Below are 17,098 nucleotides of genomic sequence, written 5' to 3'. Positions count from 1 at the left end.
ATGTTTTGCCTATATTTTCTTCTAGGAGGTTTATTGTATCTTGTCTTATGTTTAAGTCTTTGATCCATCTTGAGCTGATTTTTGTGTATGGTGTAAGGGAGTGCTCTAGCTTCATTGCTTTGCATGCTGCTGTCCAGTTTTCCCAACACCATCTGCTGAAGAGACTCTCGTTATTCCATTGTATATTCTTGCCTCCCTTGTTGAAGATTAGTTGACCAAAAGTTTGTGGGTTCAGTTCTGGGCTCTCTATTCTGTTCCATTGGTCTATATGTCTGTTTTTGTACAACTACCATGCTGTCTTGATGACTGTAGCTCTATAGTATTGTCTGAAGTCTGGGAGAGTTATTCCTCCAGCCTCTTTCTTTTTCTTCAGTAATGCTTTGACAATTCTAGGTCTTTGATGGTTCCATATAAATTTTATTATGATTTGTTCTAGTTCTGTGAAATATGTCCTGGGTAATCTGATAGTGATTGCACTAAATCTGTAGATTGCCTTGGGCAATGTGACCATTTTAACAATACTGACTCTTCCAATCCAAGAGCATGGGATATCTTTCCATTTTTTATAGTCGTCTTTAATTTCCTTCAGAGCAGTATTGCTGGCACACACTACAAAAAGTATAAAATAGATATAGCAAAATCTAATGACCTAATGAATGCTTAGATTAAAAAGGCTATTTTGGCAAAAGTAATGGTTTTAGGGAAAGTAAACACTTTGTTTCCATTTTTTAAAATAAAAACCTTCTACTGGATAAATCTTGATCAAAAAATGAAATTTTTGGTAGAAGTCATCTGTGAAGCTATCTGGTTCTGGGTTTTTATTTTTCGGGAGGTTTTTGATTACTGATTCAATCTCCTTTCTCATTGTTGGTTTGTTCAGATTTTCTATTACTTCATGATTTAGTCTTGGTAAGTTGTGTTTTTCTAGGAATTTATTCATTTCTTCTAAATTATATAATTTGGGGCATATTATTGTGCATAGTAGTCTTAAGATCCTTTGGATTTCTGCAGTATCAGTTGTAATGTCTATTCTTTCATTTATAATTTTTCTTCTTAGTCTAGCTAAGATTTGCTAAATGTGTTTATCTTTTCATAAAATCAACTCAGCCAGTCTTCTCTATTGGATTTGTAGTCTCTAATTCATTTATTCTCACTCAAATCTTTATTTCCTCCCTTGTGCTAAGTGAAATAAGCCAGAGAAAGAAAAATAATTTATGGTGTCACTTATATGTGGAATCTAAAAAAGAAAAACATGTCAATTTCTTAGAAGCAGAAGATTAGAAGGGCACTTGTTGCCAGGAGCTGAAGGAAGAGGAAATGTAGGTCAATAGTTAAACATTTTAAAAGAATAAATTCTGAAGATCTACGGTACAGTGTGATGACTATAATAAATACTACAGTGTTGTATACTTGAAAGTTACTGAGAGAAGATCTTAAAAATGCTGACCAGTAAAGAAGAAAAAATAAAAGAGTTAGCTATGTTAACTATGTGAGGTGATGAATAGATGTGTTAATTAACTTAATCTTGGCAATGTTGAAATTCTACAATGTATATGTATATCAAACTGCCACCTTATACACTTTAAACATATATAGTTATATTTGTCAATTATTCATCCATAAAGTTTAAAAAAGAATCTGTAAATCAAAAAGAAATAAAGATTTTTTTGATCAATAGAGGGAAGTTTCTGGAAGTAAGTTTGAGGCCTTGTTATGTGACAGTTTTAAACAATAGAAGAAAGTTTATGGCAACAAGGATCCTGTTTTGTGATCTGAAATAAGAAGAATTACCAGTTTATAATACAAAATCCAAATTCTCATCAATCGCAGAAATGACTTAGTACTAAATAAAACAGTTCATTCCATTAGGAGATTGGAGAGAAAACAATTATGTATATTTAAATAATGTAACTATGAAATGCATTTTAAAACCAGCTTCTTTACAAGAACTCAGTAAATTCACTTTTTTTATTTTTAGAGTTCTCAGCTAGAAAAGAAAAAGGGGAAAAGTTACAAACTCTGGTACCCCAAGTGAGTCATTTCTATGAGATATGTGTTGGAGTTTTGTAAATTTTAAAGTAATAAAATAGTATATAAACACAGGAAACTTTTGTCAGCATTTCTCCATCATTCACGACTCCTAGTTAACTATATGTCATGATTATGACTACAGTTTAGTGCCTGATTACACAGCTCTAAGTCTGGAATGCATTTAAGAAATGAAAATAAGGAGCAAGATGACCTCTCTTCTATGTTTCATAGATCTCTTACTTTTCAACAATATTTTTCTCCTCCTCCTTCCCCGTCTGTCTCCTTTCCTGCTTCTCTCTCATTCCTTTCCACCATTAATTCCATTTCATTGCACCCCTTTCTACAGACTTTTTTTTCAGCATCTTGTTTCTTTCTCTTCTTCACTCATTCCCATTTTCTCCTGTTCTTCAACCTTCTTTGCTGTCTCAATCACTCCCTTCTTTGACATCTTTCACAACTCTTATTTCTGTACCTAGCTTCTTGTGTTTGTCTCTGCCTTTGTTTCTCTGTATTTCTGTTGTTCTCTTAGTCTCTGTCTCTCTTTATCTTTTGCTGACTTTTTCTTTAATACACACCAACTGTGCTCAAATCTCTCAAGTTCTAGATTACTCAATAGGAACTTTAATCTAAAAATTTCGACCTATAACTTTACATCAGTTGGTAGTGTTTCATGTTAATCTCCACCCATCATAGAGCAAATTGCTGTTATTTATAGTAATTTTAAAGGATATCTTTGTAAAAAATTGACTTTTTTTTTTCAATGTTGGTGACACTTTAAATGCAGTTTCTCTAGCTGTCACAACAGCAAGGCAGGAAATAATTGCCTAGGCTGAACCAAAACATTCAGGAAGACTGCTTGAGAAGCTTAGGTAAACACTAAGGAATTAAGACTCTGGGCATATTTGTTTCATTTTGTCTTTTCTATGACATCAAACTGTAGTGAAATGTCAGGTGGCCAAAATTTAGTACCAGCTTTGGCACTAGTTTTTTTCATCTCTTTATGACCTCAGAATTTTCATTTAATAGCAAAAGCCTTATAATCCCCATCTGATAAATGAAGAATAAAAGCCCCTGGATGCCAGATGCAAATACAGCCTCTCAAGATCAAGTGAGATAATAAATATGAAAGTATTATGGGAAAGCATGATGCCTTTTACATGAGAGTTCAACATTCTTATGATCTTTAATGACTCACTCATCTTAGAATAGATCTAGGATCCTTACCTAAAAATTAAAGTTCAGCATCATAAAGACTAAATAAAAGCATTCTAAAATGTACCCAATAATGAACTCTGAACTGAACATACCCAAGGGTGGAATGCTGAAATTCTCCCTGATGACTTAGATTTTGATGAATTGGCTGATAGTTAGCAAATGGCTTTACTAAACTGATATGGAGAAGGAAATAGGCCTTTACTCTCTTTTCTTCCTTTCCCGTGAATGTGTCTCTCTCATCATCATCATAACAGCAATGATTATGCACACTCTTCTTCCTTGTGCCATGTCAACACTGGTTCAAATATAAGTGCCCTCTGATCACTTACAACCTAAGACAAACAATACAAATGAGGTGGTATTTTTTTTTAATTGACATTCAAAGATAATAAGGAACATAGATGAGAGTGGCAACTTGGCACAGTGAAAACGGCTAGGAGTCAAATGTGTATTTTTTTAGTTCAGGTACAATTCCTGATTTTCTGTGTGATTTAAAGCCAGTTGTATCATCTTTCTGAGACTTGGTTTTCCCACTGTGAAAGGACAGCCTGAGACTAGATTATCTAAGAAACTCTTTAGTCTTGGAATTCTATGAGTTAACAATCAGATGAGGCATTTTATTTTTTTCTTTCCTTTCAGGTCCTGATGACTACCAATAGTGAGTGAAGTTGTAATTAAATGCTTTTTTTCCTAGAAAATGGTGCATATAACTTCCTGCTCCACCAATATGGAGTAATTCCATTCCCCTTAGTTTCTCCCACTTACAACAAAAAGTTCTTAACATAAGAAAAACTAGCCTAGGAAGAGTTTGAAAGATTTAAAGGAATCAGGCTTCCTAAGGACCATGAGACTTGAGGAACAACACAGGATATGATAGTGAACTCCCTGAGTTTGCTGATTACCCCTCTGCACATATCCTATGCAAGACCTTCCAGAATTCTTCTACTTAGAACCGCCAACAATAGACAAGCAAACAACAACAACAACAACAAAAACAAAAACACACACATTTCCAAGAAAAGTCTATTTCTTTTAGCCAAAATACCTGGGAAATTGTGTACTAACAACAGAAAATCTCTCTGGCAATTCTCACCCTACTTTAGCTAAGCATCAATGGAAATAAAACACAACTATATACTTACTTTATTTTCACTTATTTTCAAACCCACCTCACTCCTTCCATTCCTATCCCAATAAAGCAAGTGGTACTATCTCCTTCTGGGTGAGATCATCAGAAGAAAACCAGGAGCTAATTTTCCATCCTCTAAACAGAGAACTAATCTTTTGGTGGTGCCAATGGGTCCCAGAAGGAAATTTATCTTCCACCCCTGTCTAAAGAAAGTAATCAGGCAGTGCTCTGATTCCTCCACAAGGTTGGTGTCAATGGGTCCATTTAGAAACTGAGTCAGCTAAATGGAAGCATACAGTGGTGAAGTGAACTTCCACCTCCACCTAAGCAGCAATAAGACTTAAAGAGGTTACCATTAGACTTTATCCTCAACCCCAACCTACAGGTGGAGAGCTAAGCTTCCACACCCACTCGATATCAACAAAACAGTACAAATGAGTACTCCTCTTTCTTCTTAACCTGATGTTAGTGAATCCCAGTGGGGAGCTGAATTTCCATCCCCTCACAACATCAAGGAGGCAGAATAAGATGGCAGTAAGCAAGTTGAAAATGAAATTTTTAAATAATTTAATTTGTTATATAATCAAAAATAAAAACACTTAGGAATGAGTTTAACAAAATAAAGTGCAAAATTTGTATTTTGAAACAAAACTTTATTTGAAAAAGATTGAAATAAATGGAAAGACACTTCATGCTCATAGATCACAATATTTAATATTATAAGGTGACAATATCCCCCTCCAAACTGACTTAGAGATTCAACATAATCTCTTTCAAAATCTGAGCTGGTTTTTTTTGCAGTAACTGAAAACTAAAGCTTATATGGAAATTTAAGGAACCCAGCAAAACCAAAACAGTCTTGAAAGAAAAGAACAAAGTTGATAAACTTAAACTTTCCATTTCAAAATTTACTTCAGATCTACAATAATCAAGATTGTAAGGTACTGGTCTAAGGACAGACATATAGATCAGTGGAATAGAATTAAGAGTACCATAAAGTTATAGCTCATTTATTTTCAACTGGGTGCCAAGAAGATGCAATGAGGAAAGAATAATTTTTACAATAAAAAAATGCAGGAACAAATAGACATTAAAATGCAAAAGAATAAGTTTGGACCTTTACTACCTTGCACTGTATACAAAAATTAACCCACAGTGAATCAGACTTGAATGTAACAGCTAACAATATTAAACCCTCAGAAGAAAATATAGGCTTAAATCTTGGCTTAGTCAATAATTTTTATATATGACACCAAAAGCACAAGAGACAAAAGAAAAAATAGATAAATTTAACTTCATCAAAATAAAAATATATTGTGTTTTTCAAAGGACACTATCAAGAAAGTGAAAATATAATTCAAAATGAAAGAAAATATTTTGCAGATTATATATCTGATAATGAACTTGTATCTAGAATACACAATGAACTATTACAACTCAATAATAAAGATACAAAAAGACATATAATGCTATAAAATATGGGCAAAAGATCTGGATGGACCTTTCTCCAAATAAGATATGTAAATGGCCAATAAGCAAATGAAAAATTCTAAACATCATTAGTCATTAGGGAAATGTTAATCAAAACTACAATGCAATGAGATACTACTTCACGTTCTCTAGGATGACTATAATAAAAAAAATAATTACATAACAAGTGTTGGCAAGGATGTGGAGATATTAGAACACTCATATATTAATGGTGGGAATGTAAAATGGTACAGTCATTGTGGAAAAGTTTAGGAGTTAACAAAATGTTTAAAGATTGAGTTGCCAATAACCCAAAAAGTCCATTCTTAGATATACAACCAAGAGAAAAGAAAACATATGTCCAAACAAAAATTTGTACATAAATGGTTATAGTAGCATTATTATTAATAATAACCAAAAAATTAGAACAACCTAAATATACATCAACTGACGGATAAGTTAAAAAATATGTCATATACACACACTGGAATATTGATCAGCTATGAAAAGCAATGAAGTACTGATAAATGTTACTTCATGGATGAACCTTGAAAGCATTATGCCAAGTGAAAGAAACAAAAGTCAAAGAATCACATATTGTAGGATTCCATTTATGTGAAACATCCAGAAGAGGAATTCATAGAGTTAGCAAGTAGATCAGTGCTGTGCTTAGGCCTTGTGGTTTGGGGGTAAATCTAGAGTGAATGCTAATAGGTACAAGTTTATTTTTGTGGTAATGAAACTGTTCTAAAATCATGTTGATACTCACATAACTCTACAAATATACTAACAACATTAAATTGAACACTTTAAATTGGTTAATTATATGTTATTTAAAATATATCTCAATAAAGCTATCATTAAAAAAATAAAAATACCTTGAACTAAATGAAAATAAAAATCATTCTATCAAAATATGTAGAATATAGCTAAGGCAATGCTCAGAGATAAATCTTCAACACTAATGCTTATATTAGAAAGGAGGAAAGGTGTGGGAGGGTATAGCTCAGTGGTAGAGTGCTTAGCATGTAAGAGGTCCTGGATTCAATTCCCAGTACCTCCATTAAATAAATAAATTCAGAGTGCTAAGGACACAAAGCAAATAAGACATGAAAAGAGCTCTCAAACACATTGTGGAATGGAAAAAAGAAAGGAGGAATAGTTGAAGCTGTGGTCAAGATGGCGGAGTAAGAAGGCCATGAGCTCAATTCTTCCCCTGGGCACACCAAAATTACATCTACAGAGTGACTATTGATGAGAAAAGCTGAAAGACTAACAGAAAAGATCTTCTATAATGAAAATATAAAGAAGGAACCATAATGAGATGGGTAGGAAGGGCAGGGACACAGTATACTCAAGACCCATACCCATGGGGATGGGTGATCAACAAACGGGATGATAGTTACAATTGCAGAGGTACTCTACAAGGAAAGAAGGTTATATTCAGCAATAAGAAGGCTACAAATTAATTTTTATGTCTGAGTGCAGTGGGAGAAACAGCTCTAATGTCACTAAACCTATTTATTATCTGAAGTCAACCTGTGCCCCAAGTTCCTGGCAAAACATGTTCACTGGTTTTGCTCTGCAAACTATTGGGTCTGTCTGTCCTTCTCTTGGCCCAAGCATCACTTGATAGCACAGCTTCCAGGTTTCCTCATCAGCCCTTCTGGTCAGATGGGGTTAGAACCACAGTGGGTTGGGCTATGTTTCAGCTCTTTTACCTGGGCAGGGAAGGGTGGGATCACTCCAGGTAACTCTTAATTATCCTAACAGGCTCTCTGGTTGGGAGGTGCCAGAAACCACCCTCAGACTTTGCTATGAACTAATCCCCTTGCCTTTCTGTAGCAAGGGAACGTATTGGCTTTTCTCTGGGAGTGATCAGCTCAGCCTACCTGCCTCATGGCTGGAGCACCACTGGGCCACACAGTTCCAGGTATTCTCTCCAGCTCTTCTGACCAGTTGTGGCCTGGAACTACATCAGGTAGGGCTATGTCTCAGTTTGCTTTCTTGGACAGGAAGGGAAGGGGTCACTCCAGGCAATTCTCCATTTCCCAAACAGATTCCTGGTTGGGAGGGGCTGGGAGTTACAATCAGCCTTGTCTATGATTTAATTCCCCTGTCAATTTTTAGCAGGCAAACCCTTCACACCTGGTGTTGGCTTTGATTTGGGGGCAATCCTCTCTGCCCATCCATGTTTTGGCTCAAGTATTGCCAGACTACATAGCTTCCAACTGTTCTTGCCAGCCTCTCTGGTCAGATGTGGCTGGGATACACTCCCCAAGGTGGCTGGGGCTGTGACTCAGCTCCTGACATGGGCATGGGCTAACTAGGCTCTAGGGACTCAAAACTCCCCATTTGAGGTTCTGCATCAAGCAGATTTGCACCTTGTTGAGTCCTCTAGTCATATTGTGCCACAATTTTGTTCTGCAGATAAGTAAAACCATTGATTAAGATTACTTCTTGGATACTGTAGATATGACTTGGATCTGCCAAGATTCATTCATGTGCTGGTTGTTACAAGCCTCTGCTCCCTTCTCCAACACAGATTCCTCACAGATTCTCCTGCAATCCCGATGTGGCAAGATCAAAGTAGGGGCTCTCAGAAAGTGACTAAAATGCTGCAGAGTTCTCCTTGTTCCCCTGGGTTCTCGTTTCCCACTGGAGGGACAGTAGTCAGTGGAGACCTCTCAGTGTGATGCTGCAGTGGTCTTGGAGAGGAGCAAAGCAGTCAGCATGTAGTTGCTCCTCTTACCCTTCTAATGTGGTCTGTCTCAGTCTCTGTGGTGAAGGGGGATGCTTCAGGCTAACCCCTGTGTTCTAGGATTTTCTCAATGGTTTATTGCCCAAGAATAGTTGTCAGTTATTCTTCTTGTGAGGGGGCATGGAGTAGGGAATGTCCTATGTTGTCATCTTGATGATATCACTCTATCAGTCTTTCACTAAATATTATGTTAGTTGTAGGCTTTTTGTAGATGCTCTTTATTAAGTTGAGACTATGCTCTGAAATTATTCCTAGTTTGCTCAGAGTTTCCTAATGTTAAATCAGCTTTGACTACTTGGAATGGATCCCACTTGATCATGCTGTAAACTGCTTTTTATATATTGCTGGATTCAATCTGCTAATATTTTGAGACTAAGAACGTGAGAAATTTCTCTGTAGTTTTCGCTTCCTTTTTCCCCCTGCCTTCCTTCCTTCCTTCCTTTTGTTCTTTCATTCTTTTTTTTTTTCTTTCTTTCTGTACTGTTTTCTTCTGGCTTAGTATCAAGGTAATAGGGGGATCATAAAATGAGTTGGGAATTGTTTCCTACTTTTCAATTTTTTGGAAGAGATTTTACAATATTTGTGCTAATTATTCTTTAAGTACTTGTAAGAATTATTCAGTGAAATCATCTGGACCAATAGATTTGATTCCAGGAGATTTTTTAAAATTACAAATTCAGGTTTCTTAATGATTACAGGACTATTCAGAGGCTCTATTTCATCTTAGTTGAGTTTAAGTAGTTTGGGTTTATCAGTAAATTGGTCTATTTAACCTAAGTAGTCAAATTCATCCATGTAGAGTTGTTTGTAGTATTCTCTTATTATCATATTTATGTATGTAGGATCTGTAGATTATCCCATTTTGTGCCTTATGCTGTTTATTTGTGTCTTCTCTCTTTTACCCTTTGTCAGCATTGCTAAAAATATACAATTTTATTAATATTTTGAACATCTAGATCTTTGCTTAACTGATTATGTCTATTATATTATTAAATAACATACAACAGTGTTAATTATATTTATCATGTGGAACATTGCATCCCCAGTATCTTTTTATTTTATAACTTCAACTTTGTACCTTTTGACTACCTTCTTCCAGTTCTCCCTCCCACCAACACAACACGTTTGGTAACCACATATCTGATCTCTATTTCTCTGAGTTTTCGTTTTTGAAATATAATTGACCTACAACACTGTTAGTTCCTATAACACAATATAGTGATTTAATATTTCTGTAGATTTCAAAATGATTACAACAATAAGTCTAGTTATATATCACTATACAAAAATATTACACAGTTATTGACTATGTTACCCACACTGTACATTCCATATCCTTAATACATTTATTTTGTAACTGGAAGTTTTAACTTCTTAATCTCCCTATATCTTTCTTCTTCCACACCCTTCCCCTCTGGCAACCATCAGTTTGTTTTCTGTATCTACAAGTATGCATCTGGTTTATTAAGTTTGTTCATTTGTTTTGATTTTTGATTCCACATGTAAGTAAAATCACAGCATTTTTCTTTCTCTAACTTATTTTCACTTAACATACTACACTCTAGGTCCGTCTACGCTGTTGCAAAAGAAAATATTTGATTTTTTATGGCTTAATAATATTCCATTGTGTGTATATATATATATATATGTTATATATTATACACACACACAAGCACATCTTATTTATCTAATCATCTAGTGATGGTCACATCAGTTGCTTCCATATATTAGCCATTGAAAATAATGCTGCAAAAAAACATAGTGAGCATATATCTTTTCTAATTAGTGCTTTAATTTCTTCAGATAAACACCCAGGAGTGGAATTGTTGTGTCATATGATACTTCAATTTTTAACTTTTTTCAGGAATTTCCATACTGATTTCCATAGTGGCTACACCATTTTACATTCTCATTAAAAGTGCATTAGGGTACCGTTTTCTCCACACCACTGACAACTATTGTTTGTTATCTTTTTCATGATTTCCATCTTGATAGGTGTGGGGTGGTATCATAGCATTGGTTTTTTCAATTTTTAATTTTTTTTATAGAGGTAAAGTTGGTTTACAATATTTTATTAGTTACAGGTATACAACAGATGATTCAAAATTTCTATAGATTGTAATTCATTTATAGTTATTATAAAATATTGGCTATATTTCCAATTTTGTTTTCTTTTGAAGAATCAGCTCTGAGTTTCATTGATCTTTTCTAGTATTTTAGTGTCTATTTAATTTATTTATTTATGCTATGATCTTTATGATTTCTTTCCCTCTACTAATGCTGGGTTTTGATTTGTTTTCCTTTTCTACTTCTTTTAAGTATAAGGCTAGGTTGTTTATTTGAGATTTTTCTGTTTTCTGAGATAGAGTTGTATAGCTGAATTTTACTTTTTGAACTGCTTTTGCTGCATCTCATATATTGTGGATTGCTATGTTTTGTTTTCACTGGTCTCCAGGTGTTTTTCATTTCCTCTTTGATTTCTTCAGTGATGTGTTTGTTGTGTAGCACCATATTGTTTAGCTTCCATGTGTTTGTGTTTTTTGCAGTGATTTTCATATGATTGTTTTCCAGCCTCATAGAGTTGTGATCAGAAAAAATGCTTGATATAATTTCAATTATCTTAATTTACTGAGACTTGTTTTGTGGCCTAACATATGAACTATCCTGGAGAAAGTTCCATGTGCACTTGAAAAGAAATATATATAGGAGATAGGCCAAGATGGTGGAGTAGAAGGATGCTCATAGCTCACCTTCTCTCACAAATACACCAAAACTCACATCCACAGACCCACCCAGCAAATCAGAGCACCTGCTGAACTCCAAAAGAACATTGCCTTCTTCAAATGACAAAGACACAAAGAATCTACCCCAAGGAGAAAAGGAGAAAAGAAAGAAGAAAAAGCAAAACAGTGCAGGACAAGTCCCATGGAGAGGGAGTGGCATAGGAGGAATAGTGCTCATTTGCTGAGTCTCCCCTTCTCCAACAGACAGTTCAGTGGGACAGAGGGGACATCTCTGAGGCTCGGATCTACACAGACCAGCCCTTGACCAACAGAACTAAGTTAAATGGGTACATAGGGTCTCTGCAACCCCCAGCCCTAGCAGCAAAGTGGCAGGTGGGAGACAGGACAGGCTGCCTGAGCCAGGGAAAGGACTTGGGTAAGCTGCACAGAGGCAACCCTGGGGGACTGCAGGGTACTGTGCACTGCTGATGAGTGGGTACACAGAGCAAAACAACCTGGGCCCTCCAAAAAACAACATGGCTGATGTGCCCTGGGGGGAAGGGTGCCATACCCCCATTTCCAAAAACCTGCAGAAAGTTTTGGGGAGAAGAGAGGAAGGGCTCAGCCACAGCTGCCATATCCTCCAGTGCTTAGCACCCAGGCAGGGGCGGGGTCAAAACCTGAATCCATACCTAAGGGCTTAGCAGTCTCAAAGGCCAGACTGAGGCTTGTTTACAGCCCGAGGCAGATAGAATCTTTCTGCCTTGGTACCTCAGAGAACTTGCGCTGCCTAGACAAACAAGGAGCTGAGATTTGACACAAAGCATGGGAGGGGCTCTTCCACTGTTTTCCCTGAGCCTGCCTATGAAGCACAGACTGAGGTGGAGCAGACAACTGCACAGAGCAGGGGAGCAACCAGCACTGGGAAAGGGCAGATGGCCACTCACCTTCCCAGCAAGAGCGGAGCACCTGACCGTGGGGCTGAGAGGGGACGTGACCTACTTGCCTACCTTGCTCTAGCACATCATATGACTACAGTGTTGGGAGGGGGCACGACTTGCCCACCTATCTTGTGTGAGCACACCATCTGACCACAGCATTGGAAGGGGAGTGACCTGCAGCCTAGTGTGCTGTTGGGAAGGGGTGTGAACTGCTGGCTTTCCCTGCACGATGGCAGTATCGGGAGGGGGCATGACCCGCCTGCCCCCCATGTAAGAGCACAGCACCTGACCACAGTTTTGAAGGGAGGGTGATCTGCTTGCTGACCTGCACTGGGAACGGAGGGTGATCTGCTTGCTGACCTGCACTGGGAACAGCATAGACCATGGGCGGAAATAGAGGGTCTCTGGAAGTAGCGATGTGAGTTTGTGCAGCAGGGAAAAGACAGAAATAACTGTCTATAAAATCATTAAGAACACAAAGTCTCAATGACAACACAGCCAACTTTTTTTTTCTTTCTGTTTTACTTTTATTTTATCTGTTATATTTTCTATTAACTTTTTAATTCTTACTCTCTAAACAAGTGCATACGTCTACATTATAATCCCTTTTACTTTTTTCTTTTAAAATATATTTTTTTTAAATCCACCTCATTTCATTTTTATTTCTCTTGGTTTTGATCTCCTGTTGTTGATTACACTCAGGCTTGAATTTTTTTTGTTCTTTTCTCCTTTTTTGAAGATTTTTAAAAGATGCCTTAACTAGATTGCCATTTTATTTTAACTTGTTGTTCTCTTACTGATTATACATTGTATTCGAAAATTTTTTTTTCTTTTTCTCTCCCTGCTTTTACAATTATCTCTCATTTATTAAGTTTTCTTCCTGCATAGGCTTTATATAGAAAAATAAGTAAACTTGTTGAGGACCATAATAGTTAACTGATACTCCATAAACCACAGTGCCAAAGAGAGATGAGGAAAATGAAGGAGAGGAGTCACTCCCAATTAAAATAACAAGAGAAATCCCCTGAAAGAACAATCAATGTAATAGACATTGATGGCCTATTAGATCAATATTTCAAAAAAGGAGTGATCAATGTACTGAAGGAACTAAAAGAGATAGTGTTTAGAGATATAAAATATGTCAACAATGAAATTGAAACTATAAAGAAGAGTCAAGTAGAACTGGTAAGCTCATTTGCTGAGATGAGAGCTAATCTAAAGGCTGTACAAAGCAGACTAGATAATGCAGAGGAACGAATAAGTGATCTAGAAGACAGGACAACAGAAAGCACACAATCAGAACAGCTGAGAGAAAAACAAATAAAAACAATGAAAACAATATAAGGAACCTATAGGATAATACAAAGTGTGCCAATCTATGCATAATAGGGTTTCAAGAGGGTTAGAAAAAGCAAAAAGGATTGAAAAGGTATTTGAAGAAATCATGACTGAAAACTTCCCATATATAAAGAAGGAATCAGATATCCATTATACAGGAAGCTCAGAGGGTCCCAAACAGGAAGAACCCAAACACACCTATACCAAGACATAACATAATCAAGATGAACAGATTCAAGGATAAAGAAATGATCCTAAAGGCAGCAAGAGAAAAACAAAGAGTGAGTTACCAGGGAACCCCCATTAGGCTTTCAGCTGATTTCTCTACACAAACACTACAGGCCACAAGGGAGAGTGGCAAGATATATTCAAAGTCCTGAATGAAAAAAAGATATAGCCTAGGATACTTTATACAGCAGGGTTATCCTTTAGAATAGAAAGACAGAAAAAGATCTTCACAGACAAGCAAAAACTAGAAGAGCTTACCAACACTAAACACATGGTAAAAGAAAAGTAGAAAATTCTACACTAAATAGAAAAGAAGCATGATGCTACAGAAATAAGAAAATCATAACTTGAGAGGTGATAATGAATTACATGAATTATCATGAATTACAACTGGAATAAACATGAGATTGTAAAAGAAGTCATGTAAATCATTAAGAGTGGGAGAGGGAAACAAGAAAATATAGAGGTTTTTTTTTCTTTTTTAAAATTTTTTTTCTCATTAGGATGGGTTTCAGCTTATATTTATATCAGTTTCATACAAACAGTTTTAATAATGGGTTAATAGACTTACAAAAAGGGTAACCACAAGCCAAAAAACTTACAAGTGAATCACACACACACACACACACACACACAAAATCCAAGCTAATACAAAGGAAAATTACCAAACCACAAAGGAAGAAGAAAGGAACAAAGAAGAAATACCAAATCAACTGCAAAAATAAGTTCAAAATGGCAATAAACACACATCTACCATTAATTGCTGTAAATGTTAATAGACTAAATGCTCCAATCAAAACCCATACAGTGGCAGACTGGATAATAAAGCAAAAACTTTCAATTTGCTTCATACAAGAGACCCAATTTAAGGAGAAGGACACATATAGATTGAGAGTGAAAGGATGGAAAAGGCTATTCCATAAAAATGGAAAAATCAAAAACCAGGTGTAGCAGTACTGATTTCAAACAAAAATAGACTTTAAACAAAGGCCATAAAGAAACATAAAGAAGGATGTTTTATGATGATTAATGGAGTAATACAGGATGAGGATATTACACTCATTAATATATATGCACCCAATATAGGATCACCTAAGTACATAAAACAATTACTAACAGAGATAAAGGGGGATATTGATGGGAAAACAATCATAGTTGGAGATTTTAACACTGTACTAACACCACTAGACAGAACTTCCAGACAGAATATAAATAAGGCAAGAGAGAAATTAAATGATACTATAAAAAATTAGATTTGGTGGATATTTTCAGAGTATTACACCCCCGAAAATTAGGATATAAATTCTTTTCAAGTACACGTGGATTATCTTCTAGGACTGATGATGTACTTGGGCACAAAAGAAACCTTAACAATTTTAAGAAGACATAAATTATCTCAAGCATCTTTACTGACTACAATGCCATGAAACTAGAAATCAACAACAGAGAAACAAGAAGAAAAGAGGAAAGTATGGTGATTAAAAAACATGCTATTAAAAAAACCAATGGGTCAATGATTATAAAATCAAATTTGAAATTTAAATACACCTTGAAACAAGTGAAATGACCCACAACCACACAAATTTATTGGATGCAGCAACGGCAGTGTAAGAGGGAAGTTATAGAGATACAGGCCATCCTCAAAAAACAAGTACAATCTCAAATAAATAATCTAACCAACCATCCAAAAGAAGTAGAAAAGGAGTAGCAAAAAAGCCCAAAAGTCAGTAGAAGGAAGGAAATAATAAAGATCAAGGAGGAAATAAATAAAATAGAGATTAAAACCACAATAGAAAAATCGATCAAACCAAAAGCTTTTTTTGAAAAAATAAGTAAAATCGACAAAGCTCTGACCAAACTCACAAAGAAGAAAAAAGAGAGAGCACAAATTAGCGAAATAAGAAAACAATGGAGAAATAACAGCAATTAACATAGAATACATGATATCATATGAAAATATATGAAAAACTATGGAAACAAAGTAGATAATCTAGAAGAGATGGGAAAGTTTCTGGAAACATACAGTCCACAAAGACTGAATCAAGAAGAAACTTACAACTTGAACAAAACTGATCACTAGAAATGAAATCGAAACAGCAATAGAAAACCTCCCTACACATAAACGTCCTGGACCGGATTGCTTCACCGGGGAATTCTGCCAAACATACAAAGAAGAACTCATACCAGTCCTTCTCAAACTCTTACATAAGATTTAAAAGGGGGAATACTCCCAAACTCATTCTATGAAGTCACCATCACCCTGACACCAAAACCAGGCAAACACATTACCAAAAAAGAGAATTATAGGCTAATATCACTGATGAACATAGATGCCAAAATCCTCACCAAAATATTACCAAATAGAAAATCAAAAATACATAAAAAAAATGATACATTATGACCAAGTGGGGTCATCCCAGGAACACAAGGTGGTTCAACATACTCAAATCAATCAATGTAATACATCACATCAACAACAGAAAGGAAAAAATCACATGATTATCTCAATAGATGCAGAAGAAGCATTTGATAAAATTCAACACCCATATATGTTAAAACTCTCACCAAAGTGGGTATAGAGGGAACATATCTCAACATAATAAAAGCTATACATGGCAAAACCTACAGCCAGCATAGTGATCGTGGTGAAAAACTCAAAAGATTCCTACTAAAATCTGGGACAAGGCTGCCCTCTATCACCACTCCTATTCAACATAGACTTGGAAGTCCTAGCCACAGCAATCAGGCAAGAAGGCAAAATAAAAGGGATCCAAATTGGAAAAGAAGAAGTAAAAGTGTCACTAATGCAGATAACACGATACTATATATAGAAAACCCTAAAAGATCCACACAAAACTTCTAGAGCTGATAGAAGAATTCAACAAGGTAGCATGTTACAAGATTAATGTTCAAAAATTAGTTGCATTTCCTTACACTGATGATGAATCAACAGGAAAGGAAAGGAAAGAAACAATCCCCTATAAAATAGCACCCAAAAAAAAATACCTAGGAAAATTTAACTAAGGAGATCAAAGAATTATCACAGAAAAGTATAAACCATTGATGAAGGAAATTAAAGAAGACTTTAAAAAATGGAAAGATATCCCATGCTCCTAGATTGGAAGAATCAGTATTGTCAAAATGATCATACTTCCAAGGCAATCTACAGATTGAATGCAATCCCTATCAAATTACCCAGGACATATTTCACAGAACTAGAACAAGTCATAATAAAATCTATATGGAGCCACAAAAGACCTAG

The sequence above is a fragment of the Camelus ferus genome, chromosome X (genome assembly GCF_009834535.1).
Source record: "Camelus ferus isolate YT-003-E chromosome X, BCGSAC_Cfer_1.0, whole genome shotgun sequence".
NCBI classification, from domain to species: Eukaryota; Metazoa; Chordata; class Mammalia; order Artiodactyla; family Camelidae; genus Camelus; species Camelus ferus.
This window is presented reverse-complemented; position numbering follows the sequence as displayed.